Source organism: Lepidochelys kempii, chromosome 2 (assembly GCF_965140265.1).
Source record: "Lepidochelys kempii isolate rLepKem1 chromosome 2, rLepKem1.hap2, whole genome shotgun sequence".
Lineage (NCBI taxonomy): Eukaryota > Metazoa > Chordata > Testudines > Cheloniidae > Lepidochelys > Lepidochelys kempii.
In genome coordinates this window covers 253,144,886-253,159,968 of record NC_133257.1, presented here as the reverse complement: position 1 = coordinate 253,159,968, position 15,083 = coordinate 253,144,886, and the positions used below count along the sequence as shown (strand labels likewise).

At 44.6% G+C, this 15,083-nt stretch overlaps 1 protein-coding gene across 6 annotated transcripts in view; it reads left to right on the top strand.

Annotated features, from left to right (window-relative positions):
* The window catches only part of DPP6 (dipeptidyl peptidase like 6), an 816,817-nt gene that overhangs the window by 287,651 nt on the left and 514,083 nt on the right, over positions 1–15,083 (top strand). The gene's annotated exons all lie outside the window — the stretch shown is intronic.

Sequence of the window (15,083 nt, the reverse complement as noted above, 5' to 3'; positions counted from 1 at the left end):
TCACCTAGCCCCCAGCAGTCAGTGTATGAGGCCTCTGCGTCAAGTTGCCATACAAAGGAAAGGTTGCGCAGAGGACAAAATGGGACGGAAGGCGGGTAAGCAGCTCTTCACTTGGGCAATGAGTTTCCCATCTCCTGTGAACCACAACTCCTAATTCTACCCCTCTCCCTCTTTTCCCACACTCACCCTGTCAGCGGGGCCGGGTTGGTCACAGCACTTACTGCAATTCTAGGGCCCAGGTGTGTCCAGGAGGCAAAGGAAAACAGCTGAGTCTTGGGCTGGGTTTGAGTTGCGACAGTTTCCGTTTCTATGTTCACTCCTATTGAGGGGGGGTCTCTTGCCCTCAGTTACCAGAGGTGGTAAGTGAGCCCCCACTCTCTGAAACCTGGTGGAGAACGGGCTGTCCTGAGTGGCAGAGATTCCCCCATGATTGCTGTTTGAGAAGGGAAATCTTCAACCTTACAGGTTCCTATCAACCCTTTGAGCATGAATGGAGCTATCAGCCAAGGGGAAGCATTTCAATCTATACACCCCCCTCCCCTTTGCATTTTCTTCTGTGGCTAGCTGAGATCAGATCTCATCCCCCAGATGTTTTTCTTATGAGCCTGACAGTCTTACGTTGCAACAGTGGGGAAGCGTGGAATCTGGGTCTCCCTACGGGTAAGCAGGGTACTTAGGCAACGGCAGTATTTCTGGCGTAGGGGGCCTACTAACTTAGTTACCTTCCTGATGGTTGGTTCCATGTCACGATGGTTCTATTTAGAGTATTCAAAAATATCACTTACCAAAATGCTAGTCCTTTCAGCTTATTTAAATGCAGACATTTTCAAAGCAGCGAGAATGTGTGCAATGTATGTAGGAGTCATTAAAACTCTAGTTAGGCAGAACATCACCAGTTATCTATCTCCCTGCCCACAATGCAGAGGGCGACTAGCCTCTGAATTGCCTTCTCCAAAAAATGCCGCCATTTCGTGTTAAAATGCTTTGTTTTTTGGGCCCAGGTTTGATCACAATTCTGTGTGAATACATAATAACTCCTTTGACTTCAGTCAAGTCAATTCATGATTCACACTGGGACTACTGTCTGTTATTTGCATTGCAGTAGCACATAGGAGCCCCACTCTTGGATCAGGACCCTGTTATGCTAGGCACTGTATAAACACAGAACAAAATGACAGCCCAGGCCCTTTGTTGACTTTTACCCTACCTTCAAGTTGGAAATAAATACTGTCAAGCCAGAGCCACTTGTTAACTTCCCCTGGTAACCTCTTGTTTTCAAATATGTTGCTTTCGCTGAGATTTGCATTTCTTTTTTCTATAATGACCCCGTACAGCTTTTTAAAATCTTTCAGACTCTAAATGGTATAGTCCAACTCGATCCAATCCATCCTCATTATTGATACCCCCTAAAAGCTATATCAATCTGGCAATTGTCTGTAGAATTACTCCTTGTCTACAAGTGCACTGGCATTTTGTATGGAAGTAGAAACATTTAATATATAATTCACTGGAGGAAATGACTATCTGCTGCAGAGTAGTTATGAGAATTACAGCCCGATGTAAATAAAGTGCAGACACAGTATTAGGAGAATTGTTAGCTATTACTGGGCAAAAAATAAAATAAAATAAAATCCCAAAACAAAGCGCCTATTCTTGTCTGCAGAGTGAGCAAGAGCTTGCTCCAGGAGACAACAACATTTAAGGAACCAGCTTGTAAATCTCTCATCATGCTTATTGCATACCCTTTGCTGGGGAGAAGACCAAGAGCTCTCATTCTCTCTTGCTCTCTCGCTCTCTCTTCTGCCTTTTCTTTCTAGGAAATTTTTTGCCAGAAATTTTGAAAAAAAAATGTTTTATAAAATTTCCCCCCATTTCCCTCCCCCGTTTTTGACACCCCACCAAATGGTTTTGGTCTGTTTGTTTTTCCTGGTTTTCTGTCCATTTTCCTCCCTTTTACAGTTGGGGGGAAAGGAGGAAAGTGAGGAAAAAGGGGCGGGGAATGAAAAAAATTAACCCACTTATATTTTTGCAGTTTGTTTTGTCAATGAAAAACTTGGTAAGAAATGAAAATTTTCCACAAAAAGTGTGTTTGGGGAAAAAAAGGTAATTTTCCATTGAAAAATGTTTTCAATAGAAAATGTTTCAACCAGCTCTATTATTGATCCTCCTTTTGTGTTTTTCCTCATACCTCCTCTTTCTTCTCCTTCCACCGGTTCATCCGTCCTTTTATATCCAGTCTAATTTTTCTCCTTTCTTCTATAATCTGTGTCCTAATCCTCTTCCTTCCTTTATTATTTTCTATGTGCCAAATGATAGAGCTCTGTATAGTTTGAAAGCTTGTCTCGCTCACCAACAAAAGTTGGTCCAATAAAAGATATTACCTCACACACCTTTTCTTTCCAAATTGTACTGAGCATTTTCCAGATAAAGATCAAGCCAATTTTCTGTTTTAAATGTAGATTGCAACCTCTTTCAGATAGGGTCATCAAATGTGTTTTTACAGCACCCAATGTAATGCTCTATTTGGAGGCTCTAGGTGACACTATAATGCAAATAAATTATAAGACAAGGTCCCTACCTAGAAGTCTTTTTCTTGTCCATTTCTTTTTTTTTTTTTGCTTTCTGCCCCATCTCTTTCCTTCCATTGTTACTGCCCATCTCTCTCTCTTGATGCTCAGTCCTTGTCTTGGGTTTTGTACTCTCTATCATTCTCCTCATGTTCTCTGCCTGCCCTGTTTCATCCTACCCAGCCAGGTTCCCTACTTTCCCCTTACTTCTACCTTTCCAATCTCCACCTCTCCCCTTCTCCAAATCAGAGATTTCTGCCACCCCAGCTGATTTATCACTTGGCAGTGGTGGGGAATGCGTTGCACCTATTTGCAGTGATTAACTTATCAGCACTTATTTACAGCGATGATCCAGCACGATAATGCAGTGCAAATCTAAATTACATCAGGTTAGATATTATGCAATCAACTACATTAAAATTTACTGCAGAATTCAGGAAAGTCACTGGTTCAGCACCTCATCCCAACTGGCAGTTATTTTGCCAGCCTATCAACACTTTATAACAAACAGATGCAGATAGTTCTTCGAGTACACATCCCTATGGGTGCAACACTGTCGGATATGTACATGCCCATGCACTTTTGACCAGAGACTTGTAAAAGCAGTATCCACGTCCCCACACCTGCACAGAGCAGCACCACATGCTTCCATACAAGGGCATATGAGGAGTTGCGGGACCTGCCGTCACTCAGTGCCTTCTCAGCTGCCTGTGGATCCAGATGAAGCACTTTTGGCATCTGCTGTTCTCAGCATCCTGCCTTTTCTCACTTACAGTGAACCATACATTTTTTTAATTTCTTAAGTTTTTATTTCATTAGCTGTTATTTTTTTCTCATTTTCAGCGCATTTGTGCTTTGACATGGAGGGTCCTCGCCCCCCATCATCTGGGCTTCTTATTTACTGCTTTGGCACTTCTCTGGGTTATGTCGAAAACCCTAGAGTTCCAGCCCTGCCACAGGTCTTTTCCCCAAAGCTAAGGGCACTCTAGCTGTTTATGGTATTTCTGAGACACCCACGTCCCATCACAGTGTATGTCTGCACGGGGTTTCAAAGCAGGCCTTGAAAGGACAGAGAGGCTAGGTTGAAGCTCCTCTCAATGGAATGCTCCCTTTTCCAGGAGGATCCACTTCCCTTCTCCCCGCTACATTGGCCTCAACATCTCAGGCTGCTCTGGCAATTGCCGGACCCCCAGCAGCAGTTCCAGAGATGAAGATGTTGAACAAAAAGAAGCATCTTTCTCCTTCCAGGGAGTCTAAGAAAAGGGTGGGTCACCCCATAAATCTGGCTCCCGGGAGACCTCGTGTCCCACAAAGGGCACCGCTGAGGCTCTGGCTGAAACCCGTACTGAGGCATTTGTATTGCCTAAGAAGCCTCAGTCTGGGAAGTCTTCTGCTAGGCAACACAGGGAAGCACCCACCGCAGTACCATCTGACACTGCTTGGCACCAAATGGTCCTTAGCCACTGCAGTTGTTATGTGGTAAGCATCTTGGCTCCAGTCTCCTAGACTGCTAAGGGAAGTACAGAGGTACAGGGCCCAAGCTCTTCAGTGCTGACCTGGACCTCTCCCTCCACTCCCTTAAAGATTCAAGGGCAACATTAGACTGTCACTGTACCATACAGCATTGCCTTCAATGGGGAGGAATCATAAGCCAGGACACTTAACCTATTTAGGAAAAAGTCCTATCGTTATTTAAACTTCTTGCTTCTAGTGACTATATTTTGGCTTTGGATCATTCTGAGGTATTTACTTTTTGGCTTATGCTCTTCTCATGCGAACTGAGCTTTCTGTGTATAGAAGAGATGCAGACTACTAATATTTAACATACCCTAGAGAAGTTAATTAAAAACCCACATAGCTGAAACATAAGTCTATATGAGATACAACCCAAAGTGTTTAATATACTACATACTGCCAGAAAATGTACTTCTTCAGCAGGAACTATTCTCAATGATGCTAGACAGGCATTTAATTAAACTGAATGGAAATAATAGATTTATGTAACATTCTGGTTAGAGTTCTTCTATCTGCTGTATTTTACTAAGTATAAAATTATGTGAGGAGTCCAAAGCTATTGAACAAATGTTGTGAATCTCCAGAATTTGGGATAATTTCCATAACTTACTTTTTCTGTATTCCTAAGTACTGTTCCAAAAACCAGGGCTATATTCTGATATCCTCACTCATGTTGAGTAATGCCTTCCACTGGGCACATTCCCAGTGAAATCAATGGGGCTGTTTGTGGAGTAAGGTCCTATTCTGTTTGGGCGAGGGTGTCAGAATCTGCCCCTAATTATTTTAGGGGATGACATGATGTCACCTGACATGTGCAGAGAGATTAAAACTGTAATTACATTCCAAGGCCCACAGTTTTCTGAAAGTGGTAGTTTTTGGAGCAATATCAAGAAAGGGCAACAGTCTCTGCACTGTCAGAGGGGTCAGAGGTAGAACATTTTTAGTGAGCTCCTGCTAATGCCTGAGATTGCAGTATCCTCTGTATTCCCAATGTGACAGTATAATGCAAAATGCCTTAGTGCTCCCCACCATTTAGCAGGCGTCTGATACTGCCTCCTTTACCTCCTCGAGTATTAACTTACCTTGCAAGTAGTCCTACTTGGGCAATAAGGTATTATTCAAGGGGAGATAAGTCACAGATGGCATCTTTGGACTGTAGAAGTTGTCAATGACCCCCTATAGGTTGAGTAGCTTTTACTCTTTCCTCCAATAGTAGCTATGAAGGAGTAAGTCAGTTTCTCAATTCCTCCATTTTGTTGCTTTTAATTGACCAAACATATCCTTGTGTGTGTCCTTCCTTTGTTAAATACAGTGGCTAACATTTTCAAAAATTATCTCTGATTTTGCGTCCCAACTTGACACACCCAGGGTCAGGTTTTCAGAAGTCATGAAACCAGTGGGCGCTTCCGGTGCCCAACACCCCTGAAAATGCCACCCAAGGTATTGGAGAGACAGAAACAGAGGCACCCAAAATCAGAAGCCCACTTTTTTAAAAACTTGTTTACTGCTGAATTAAACTACATTGTGTTTTGGGGAGCTTTGTAAAAGGACTGTATGTACTATTGAAAGAGATACGCTGGAGTACACAGTGATTTATTTCAGTCACATAGTGTAGAAACTGGCGTGGTGACATTTCTTGGGTAATTCTCCAAACAAAGGAAAACAATTGAGTGCAGAAATATCACTTCAGCCAGAAAAAGTATATTTTATCTACAAACCTTTCAAGAATAGCCCTGGCTGACATTGACAATGTCCAAAGAAACCAATCATAACAAGAAGATAAAGCTTGCAATCACCCCTTGTATGTAGGTTGATATTCTTCTTGGCTACCCCGATTTGTCTTTTACTAGATAAACATTCAACAGCCTTGTGTTCTGTGGACTTTCTTAGCTCCTTGGGGTCTACTGCGTCACCTGACTCCTCCAGATGCAGAGCTGCATTTCTAAAACCCCAAATCTTTCAGAAAGCCCAGCTCTTTTTCCAAATCTACACATGCCACAAAGAAAGTCTTGAAGCAAATTTTATTACTTAGAATCATAGAATCATAGAACCATAGAATATCAGGGTTGGAAGGGACCTCAGGAGGTCATCTAGTCCAACCCTCTGCTCAAAAACAGGACCCATCCCCAATTAAATCATCCCAGCCAGGGCTTTGTCAAGCCTGACCTTAAAAACTTCTAAGGAAGGAGATTCCACCACCTCCCTAGGCAACGCATTCCAGTGTTTCACCACCCTCCTAGTGAAAAAGTTTTTCCTAATATCCAACCTAAACCTCCCCCACTGCAACTTGAGACCATTACTCCTTGTCCTGTCCTCTTCCACCACTGAGAATAGTCTAGAACCATCCTCTCTGGAACCACCTCTCAGGTAGTTGAAAGCAGCTATCAAATCCCCCCTCATTCTTCTCATCCGCAGACTAAACAATCCCAGTTCTCTCAGCCTCTCTTCATAAGTCATGTGTTCCAGACCCCTAATCATTTTTGTTGCCCTTCGCTGGACTCTTTCCAATTTATCCACATCCTTCTTGTAGTGTGGGGCCCAAAACTGGACACAGTACTCCAGATGAGGCCTCACCAATGTTGAATAGAGGGGGACGATCACGTCCCTCGATCTGCTCGCTATGCCCCTACTTATACATCCCAAAATGCCATCGGCCTTCTTGGCAACAAGGGCACACTGCTGGCTCATATCCAGCTTCTCGTCCACTGTCACCCCTAGGTCCTTTTCCGCAGAACTGCTGCCTAGCCATTCGGTCCCTAGTCTGTAGCTGTGCATTGGGTTCTTCCGTCCTAAGTGCAGGACCCTGCACTTATCCTTATTGAACCTCATCAGATTTCTTTTGGCCCAATCCTCCAATTTGTCTAGGTCCCTCTGTATCCTATCCCTCCCCTCCAGCGTATCTACCACTCCTCCCAGTTTAGTATCATCCGCAAATTTGCTGAGAGTGCAATCCACACCATCCTCCAGATCATTTATGAAGATATTGAACAAAACAAAAACTTATAGAATTGCTTTTGCTGTGTAGGATTGAGCCAGAGTTCTAACTCAACACACACAATACTGCTAAAATACACCTATACACCTTTCTTTCTTTTGAGCCTAAGACTATTTTCAAGTGACCTCTATGGGTGTGGGCTTGTACTCCTTGCCAAATTAGGTTTAAATTCCGAGGCAAGGGTTCTCTCTCGGTTTCTATAGCATGTTAATGCAGCAACTCCAGAAACATTCAAAAAGAGACTTTTTCTTGATTTAAATATGCAAAGGAAGACTACAATGAATGCAGGATTTTGATATTAAATAGCATCTATTTTCCCTTACCTTTTCAATTTTCAGTGTAGCACAGATTTTCGCATTTGCAATTCAGGAATTCCTTCCTGAATTTGGCAGGGTGGAAGCTGGAGATTTTGGTAAGAGACAGCTGGGGCTTTGGGCAACAAAACGGCTTGGGAGGCATCTTGGGAAATCTGATAAATACATTTGTTGGATTTTTTTGCTAAAGTGATCAGCAGTGAAATAGTTAACAAAGTTGACATTTCCAACGTTATCTAAGTTTCAGGGTTAACAACCGATTGAGATGAATGGAGCAGTTCAAACCCTACAATCAAATCTACAGATTGATAGATAGTTTTGAAACACCATCTCTGGGGTTTGAACTGCTTCATCTGTGAATTGAGTGAATGCAGCAAGGTCTATCTATAGATAGATAGACCTTGCTGCATTTACCAATTCACAGGTTTAAGGATTTCTCTGCAACCATTCAGGCTAAAAATTATGTTTCTAAATAATAATAATACCTAGCACTTAGATTGAGGTCTACTAATGAAAACCACTAAATACTTTACAAAGGAAGGTATCATTATCCCCATTTTACACATGGGGAACTTAAGGCATAGGGAGGCGAAGTGACTTGCACACGGTCATGCAGTAGGCTAGTGGCAGAGCCAGGAATAGGCTCCAGGTCTCCTGAGTCCCAGTGATATTTTGTTTTAATTTGCATGAAAGAATGCGATAGTAGCCTAGAAACTGTGCCAGTCACATTTCTGCCCATAGAGACATGATACGAAAAAAATGTTCCCAGCCAGGGTGGTAGATTGTTACACTTCACTGTGGCTAACAGGTGCAAGAGAGGGAATGAGCCATCCATGTTTTAAGTAATGTTTAGTTTTGTAATAGTGGGTTGTTTAGATTGTTAAAAATCTCAGACCTCTCTAGCTATAAAAATGCCAATGGATTATTTAAAGTTATCAAAGCCATAGAGGGACTTATAGCTTTTGGATCACTTACGATCATTGCTCTCATCTCTGCTCTTCCATGCTAACCCCATTTATTTTTTTCTTTTTCCTTTTAAGGTTGAGTTGACATTGGGCAGTGCTGCTGCATGACAATCCCATACCATTGCTGCTGTCTTCCGACATGGTTATCATACCTAGGCTGCTGCTAACAAAACAGCTGCACTGTTAATCTTGCATGGTATTTGGAGAATTACGGTACCCCGCAGCCCCTTCGTAAAATTACAGCTATTTACTAATGAACTGCCTTCTGCAAGTGACAGCACTGTATGATTAAAACTTACACAGCCTCTCTGGTGGTATTAATCAGAGTGATGAGTGATTGAGAAAACCAACGGACTAATGCAAGGTGCTGTTCAATGCACATTTAATTTAATCAAGTAAAAGTAGGCAAGAGAGAGCCCCTTTCTCTCTCACACATTTTGTGGGAGCTCTAAAATAAAATTTCATTCTCCCGCCTCACGCCAAACTCTTCCATTCCCTCCTTTTCGTTGTCACATAAGAAGTTTTTAAAGAATCATTTAGGATTGTATTCTGTGTTGTGGAAATTGAGGAGATTTCAGTGGGAGGAGAAATGGACCCTACATTTATAGCAATTGCCAGAAATGGTGTGGGCAAGAATCACACTCGAAATCAAGAGGCAAGGTGGGTAATGGTAGGACACTGGAATAGGACTCTAGAGACCTGGGTTCTATCACTGACCTTGGGCTAGTCACTTGACTTCTCTGGACCTCCGTTTCTCTCCCATTCTTTGTCTATCTTGTCTGTTTTGAGTCTAAGTTCTTCAGGGCATGGACAAATCTTATACATTTGTACAGCACCTAGCACAATGGGTTCCAATCTGAGTTAGGGACTCTAGGTGCTACCATAATATAAATAGTGATTATTATTCTTTAGCAATTTATCTAGGGTTGCCAGGTGTCCAGTTTTCGATCAGAACATCTGGTCGAAAAGGGAACCTGGCAGCATCTAGTCAGCACAGCTGATGGGATGCTAAAAGTCTGGTTGGTTGCAGTAACTCGCCTCTGCCGCTGCGGGGGTGGGGGTTGGAAGAACAGCTGGAGCCACATCGAGGAGCTGCTCTCTGCTCAGCTGTTGACACCTAACAGGGAGCAGCGGCTGGCTTCTGGACTGGGCTCCAAGAGATGGGTGCTGCTCCCCGGGCGAGGGGATCCTGTTCATCCCCCCTTCTGCCCCACCATGCCCTGATTATCCCAGTCCTGGCCCCTCACTATGGGGACCAAATCCGACCCCTCCCCACTCCTTGCTCTGGGGACTGACCCCTGCTGTGCCCCAATTGCCCCAGCCCTGGCGCCTTGCTACGGGGACCGAGTCTGACCCTTCTCCAGCCTCTTGCTCCAGGGACCAATCCGCGCTGTGCCCTGATTGCTCCAGCCCTGGCCCCTCGCTACGTGGACCAAGTCTGACCCCTCCCTGCCCTAGCCCCTCAGTACAAGGACCGAACCCTCCCCACCCCAGCCCTTCAGTATGGGGACTGACTGCTCCCCAGCCCATTGCTTTGGGGACCAACCCCTCCCTGTCCTAGCCCCTTGCTCCAGGAACTGGCCCCTGTCGTGCCCCAGCTGGGCAGGTGGACAGGCTCCACGTCAGCTCCTGCCAGTCCGGCACTGAAGGCAGCAGGTCAGTCCTGGAAGGTGGGGGATTGAGCAATGGGGGGTGAGAGCGAGCAATGGAGGAAGGGGGAGAGGAGTGGATGGGGGGCAGGGCCTCAGGGGAAGAGGTGGGGCGAGGCAAGGGTATTCAGTTTTCAGCTTTTAGAAAGTTGGCAACCCTAAAATTATTCCTTTTTATTTCTAGTAGGTTTGTTCCTTCCAATATCACTAGGTTGCCAAAAGCATATATTAAAGTACAGGGAACAGGAGGTGTGAGTCTCCTCTCGAACATCTGAAGGATACGGCAACCATTCGACTCTCTGAATTCTGTATTGTTCTTGAGACTTTTTTTAGACATGGTTGACTCAGGTGAAAACAAAACAGCATGCCCCGAACTCAATTCAGTAGCAGTAGATTTCAGTACGATGCTCAATGGGCTGCTGAGTCTCCCCTCCCATATTGCTTCGGGATCAATCCTGTGAGGTGATGAGCATGGACTTCAATGAGAGATAAGGGTCTCAGGAGACACTGGGCACCTTGAAGGATTGGCCCTTTAGTGAAACTGTGGATCTAGTAATCTCATGGCCAAACTGAAGTGAAGTATCGTTACGAAAATCAATGAGGTTGTATTCATGATTAACCATTACTGACACAGTTTTGTTTTTCTTCTCAGCTGGCTCATTGTTGTGTTTCTTAGGGTTGTTTTCCGTTACATAAGTGTTCCCTCAGCCTCTGAGTTTTGAGGTCAGCCTAGGGCCATGCTGTTTCTAGCCATCCTCCTGATGCGGGCAGGAAGAGGTTATGCAGGGTAACTTTGCCATGCTCCTTTCTCTGTAATCTATTGAAGGTGGATTCTGGCAAAATGTGGTCGATACGTAAACATTATTTCAAAGTTGTTTTTTTCCTTTGAGTGGCACAGCTGGATTTCTATAACCTCTGAAGCTTTGAATACAGGTGGTGACAATAAGCAGCTATTTGTCACACTAGAATGCCGTGCTTATGTAAACTGCCTTTTGAATGACTACAATTCTCATGGATTCTAGAAATGTACTTCTGGGTACAGAAACTATTTTCATCTGTTGCTGTTTAAATACTGAACTCCTGACTTTGGCAAAATAGCCATTGTTTTCAATGGGGGTTTTGTCTGAGTAGAGGGTTGAGGCATGGCTCTAGTATAGGTGTGTGTGGACTGGAGAGAAATCCACTTTGTTTACCAAGACAATATTACTATCCTAGGCCCCAGTCCTGCAAACACTGAAACCTTGCAATCAATGGGACGGTTCATCTGAACCACATTATCCATATGTATGTTTGCAGGATCAACTTGTGTCACTGTTATAAAGTATGCTAGAACTCAGATTTGACTTTCACAATAGGCTGATGATAAAGTAAGTATCATTAATTCTTAATAAAATGGACCAACCTTTGCTTCTTTACTCTGGCCGTACAAAATGGGAGCTAACATTCAATGCAGGTTATTCTTAGCACCTGGAATAGGAACCCTTCGCTTACAGTTTGGAGTGCTGTCTCTTGGCAGAGAGAGATGATGATGAAGTCTAAGGTTTTGTCTACACGGGAATTTTGTCGGCAAAACTTGTTGTTCAGGGGTGTTAAAAACCACTCCTTCCCCTCCCCCCAGATGACAAAAGTTTTACCGACGAACAGCGCTGATGCGAACAGCGCTTCGTCAGCGGGAGAGCTCTCTCCTGCCAACAAACAGCAGCTACTCTGTGCGCCTTTTAGCAGCACGGCTGTAGCAGCACAGCTGTGTCGCTAAAAGGTGCATAGCGTAGACAAAGCCTGAGTGTAAAAGAGAACAGACGGGTGTTTAGCTAAGGGTTTTGAATTCACAAGATCACTGTGCAGAGTCTTCCTTATTCAAAGTATAACATGATGTGTTAGGTGTTGGGGCAGGGGTGGTCAAACTTTTTGGCCTGAGGGCCACATCGGGGTTCCGAAACTATGGCGAGCCAGGTAGGGAAGGCTGTGCATCCGCAAACAGCCTGGCCCCTGCCCCCATCCTCCCTCTCCCATTTCCTGCCCCCTGACTGCCTCCCTCAGAACTCCCGAGCCATCCAACCCCCCTTGCTCCTTCGCCCCTGACCGCCCCTTCCTGGGACCCCATCCTCTATCCAACCTCCCCTGCTCCCTGGCCCCTGACTGCCCCAACCCCTGTCCACACCCCCGCCCCCTGAGAGGCCCCCTGGGACTCCCACGCCTATCCAACCGCCCCTGCTCCCTGTTCCCTGACTGCCCCCCGGGATCCCCTGTCCCTTATTTAGCCCCCCCCCTTTACCATGCCTCTCAGAGCACCAGGACTGGCAGCCGCACCACCCGGCCGGAGCCAGCCATGCTGTCGAGAGCACCGGGGCAGGCCAGCAGCTCTCACAGCCGTGCTGCCCGGCAGGAGCTTGCAGCCCTGCCACCCAGAGTGCTGAGGCTGCAGGGGAGGAGGGACAGCAGGGGAGGGGCTGGGGGCTAGCCTTCCCAGCCGGGAGCTCAAGGACCAGGCAGGAGGGTCCCAGTGGGCCAGATGTGGCCTGTGGGCTGCAATTTATCCACCTCTGTGGGGGGGGGGGGGGGGGGGGAGAAAATAAAGCCGCCACAAAAGTTAAGCTTCTAAGTAAACTGCTGAAAATTGGAATGAATAAAAGCAGAACGTTCTGTTCTTGTATGTTGTGGATCCGAAAGAGGAGAGACCTGAAGCAGCGTTGTTTGCAAATGTAGCAGAAGTGGCACATCCTCTTCAGTCTGATAAGAGAGAGCCAGTGAGAAATTAGAAATAGGCATGAATAGTATGAAATACCTTGTGCTTCCAGGAAAATGTTACCCATAAGAAATGTACATTTCCCAGGAAGAAGGTCACATAGATCAGCATGTGACAGACTAGAAACTGGCTTTGAAATGGGTGGAATACGGAGATCATTGAGGCTTATTAATAAATAACAAAATCATGCTGTGTTTCCAACAATTAAAAAATAAACAGTTCCAACTTATCCTCTGCACAATAATTTTCAGGAGCCAAATTTAGGCTTTGATGGAGCAACTCTAAATGGGCTGAATAAACAAGGCACGACAAAGTGATCGATTCCTTCAGCTGACTGGTTAAAGGGTTTTACGTCCCAAGGTCCCCTGACTTGGAAATCCTGTCGTGGTGTCTGTTGCATATCATTGCAGTATAAAATTAGCCTTAGCCACATACGAAATATAATACATGGCAACAAGCACTATGCCACCATGATTTTTTTTTAAATGTAGTTGTGCATCCAAAAATTATTTTTTAAGGTGCACGTTAGTAGAGGTGGGCAAGTTTTACTTTACTGTGTGCTATGGGTGTCGAAAGCACACTTGTGTTCATAGATTTTTAAAGTTAAAAAAAAAAAAAGTAGTATTTGGTCATCTAATCCAGGGGACGGCAACCTTTCAAAGAAGAGGAGCCATTTTTTTGGTTTTGTCTTTGACCAAAATATTTCGAGAGCCGCATCACATGCAAAGCTACTTGTAGAGTTAGAATTTACCAACTAATAATTGAACATATTAAAGTTATTACTCTCACTAATACTTTTAATGTGACTTCTGCTGTTTGAATTTGAATATAAACAGGAGGGGGCTGTGAGCTGGGGCAGGTGATTGGGTTGCAGGAGGGGTTGTGGGGTCTGGAAGGGAGTTTGGGGGCAGGACGGGGTTCTGACCTGGGGCATGAGGGTGGAGTGCGGGAGGGGGTGCGAGCTGCAGGCTCTGGCTGGGAGGCGCTTCCCATAGGTGGCTCCCAGCCGGCAGCGCAGCAGGGCTCAGCAGGCTGCATGCCTGCCCTGGCCCCACGCCACTCCCAGAAGAGGCTGCTGACATGTCTCTGCGTGCCCCTGGCGGGGGGGTGGAGGGAGGCGGCTCCATCTTCACAGCTCCCACTGGCCCATTGGTAGTGGAATCTAACTATTGGAATAAAACACCCAGGGAAGTGTTAATCACCCTCAGTGTTAAAAATAAGTGTTTTAAATGACTGTGTATCCTAATACACTATGCAATGAACAGGCTTTGGCAGGTACTGTGGGAGCATGGAAGAAGAACAGATACTCAAGGTCAATGTTCCCTCTAATTTTTGACAGGCCGTGTGCGCAATATATTTCTTCTGTGCACATTTTGGTGCGTGCAGTGTTTCGCCGTATGCGCAGGGTTTAGGATCTGTGTGCGTGCGCAAATGCACACAGCTTAGAGGAAACAGTGCTCAAGGTGTGTAGAGCTGGTTTGACAGCAATACTTTTGTCCCAAAGGAAAGTCTCATATTTTTAAATTTGTCTAAATCCCAAATTGGGACAACATTTCAAAATTTTTCACAGAATAGAAAGGTCAGAATCATTTTGGTTCAGAAATGTCAAGAAATTCTGCATCCAACTGTAAAGAAACATTTCAACATTCCCAAATCATAGAGTTTCATTCCAGGTTGTTCAATGGAATCAACACAGTTAATTTTGGTTTGGTTCGCCATTAATCTGTGTCTCTTTGAGCCTCCTGCAGTGCCTCATGGAAGATATAGTTCTGAAATCTCATGCCCCCATTCTCCTTTGGCTGGACTACATTTCCCCTGGTGCACACTCAACACGTGACTCATACAACATACTCCATTGTCAGTTTAACCAGAGAGACAACTATGGTGCATCATAGGAAATGCTGTCCATCCAAGGAGACAGAGAAGAATAGGGGAATGAGACACTTAAACTTTACAACTGCCACGAAGCTTTAATGTCAAAGTGATCCAAATGTAACATTTTGATTTGGTTTGACAAATCAAGATGTTTCATTTCAGTTTTCCTGATGGAAAATGGAAACATTTTTGCAAAATAGTGATTTTGGAGAAACTGTGTTTGTCATTAAAACAAAACAAATAAACAAACCAAAACATTTCAGTGGAAAATTCCCAACCAGTGCTAGTGTTCAGCCTGTATGAATCAGAGTATCACCATCTGCCATGCCATTAGAGAAGTGCAACAACATGTATTTCCCTGATGTTACTGTTTGATACTTACAAGACAGACAACATGGTAACATATTGTATTTGGGAATTCATGGGAACATGTTGTGAAACTTCAATAGCTTTGCAG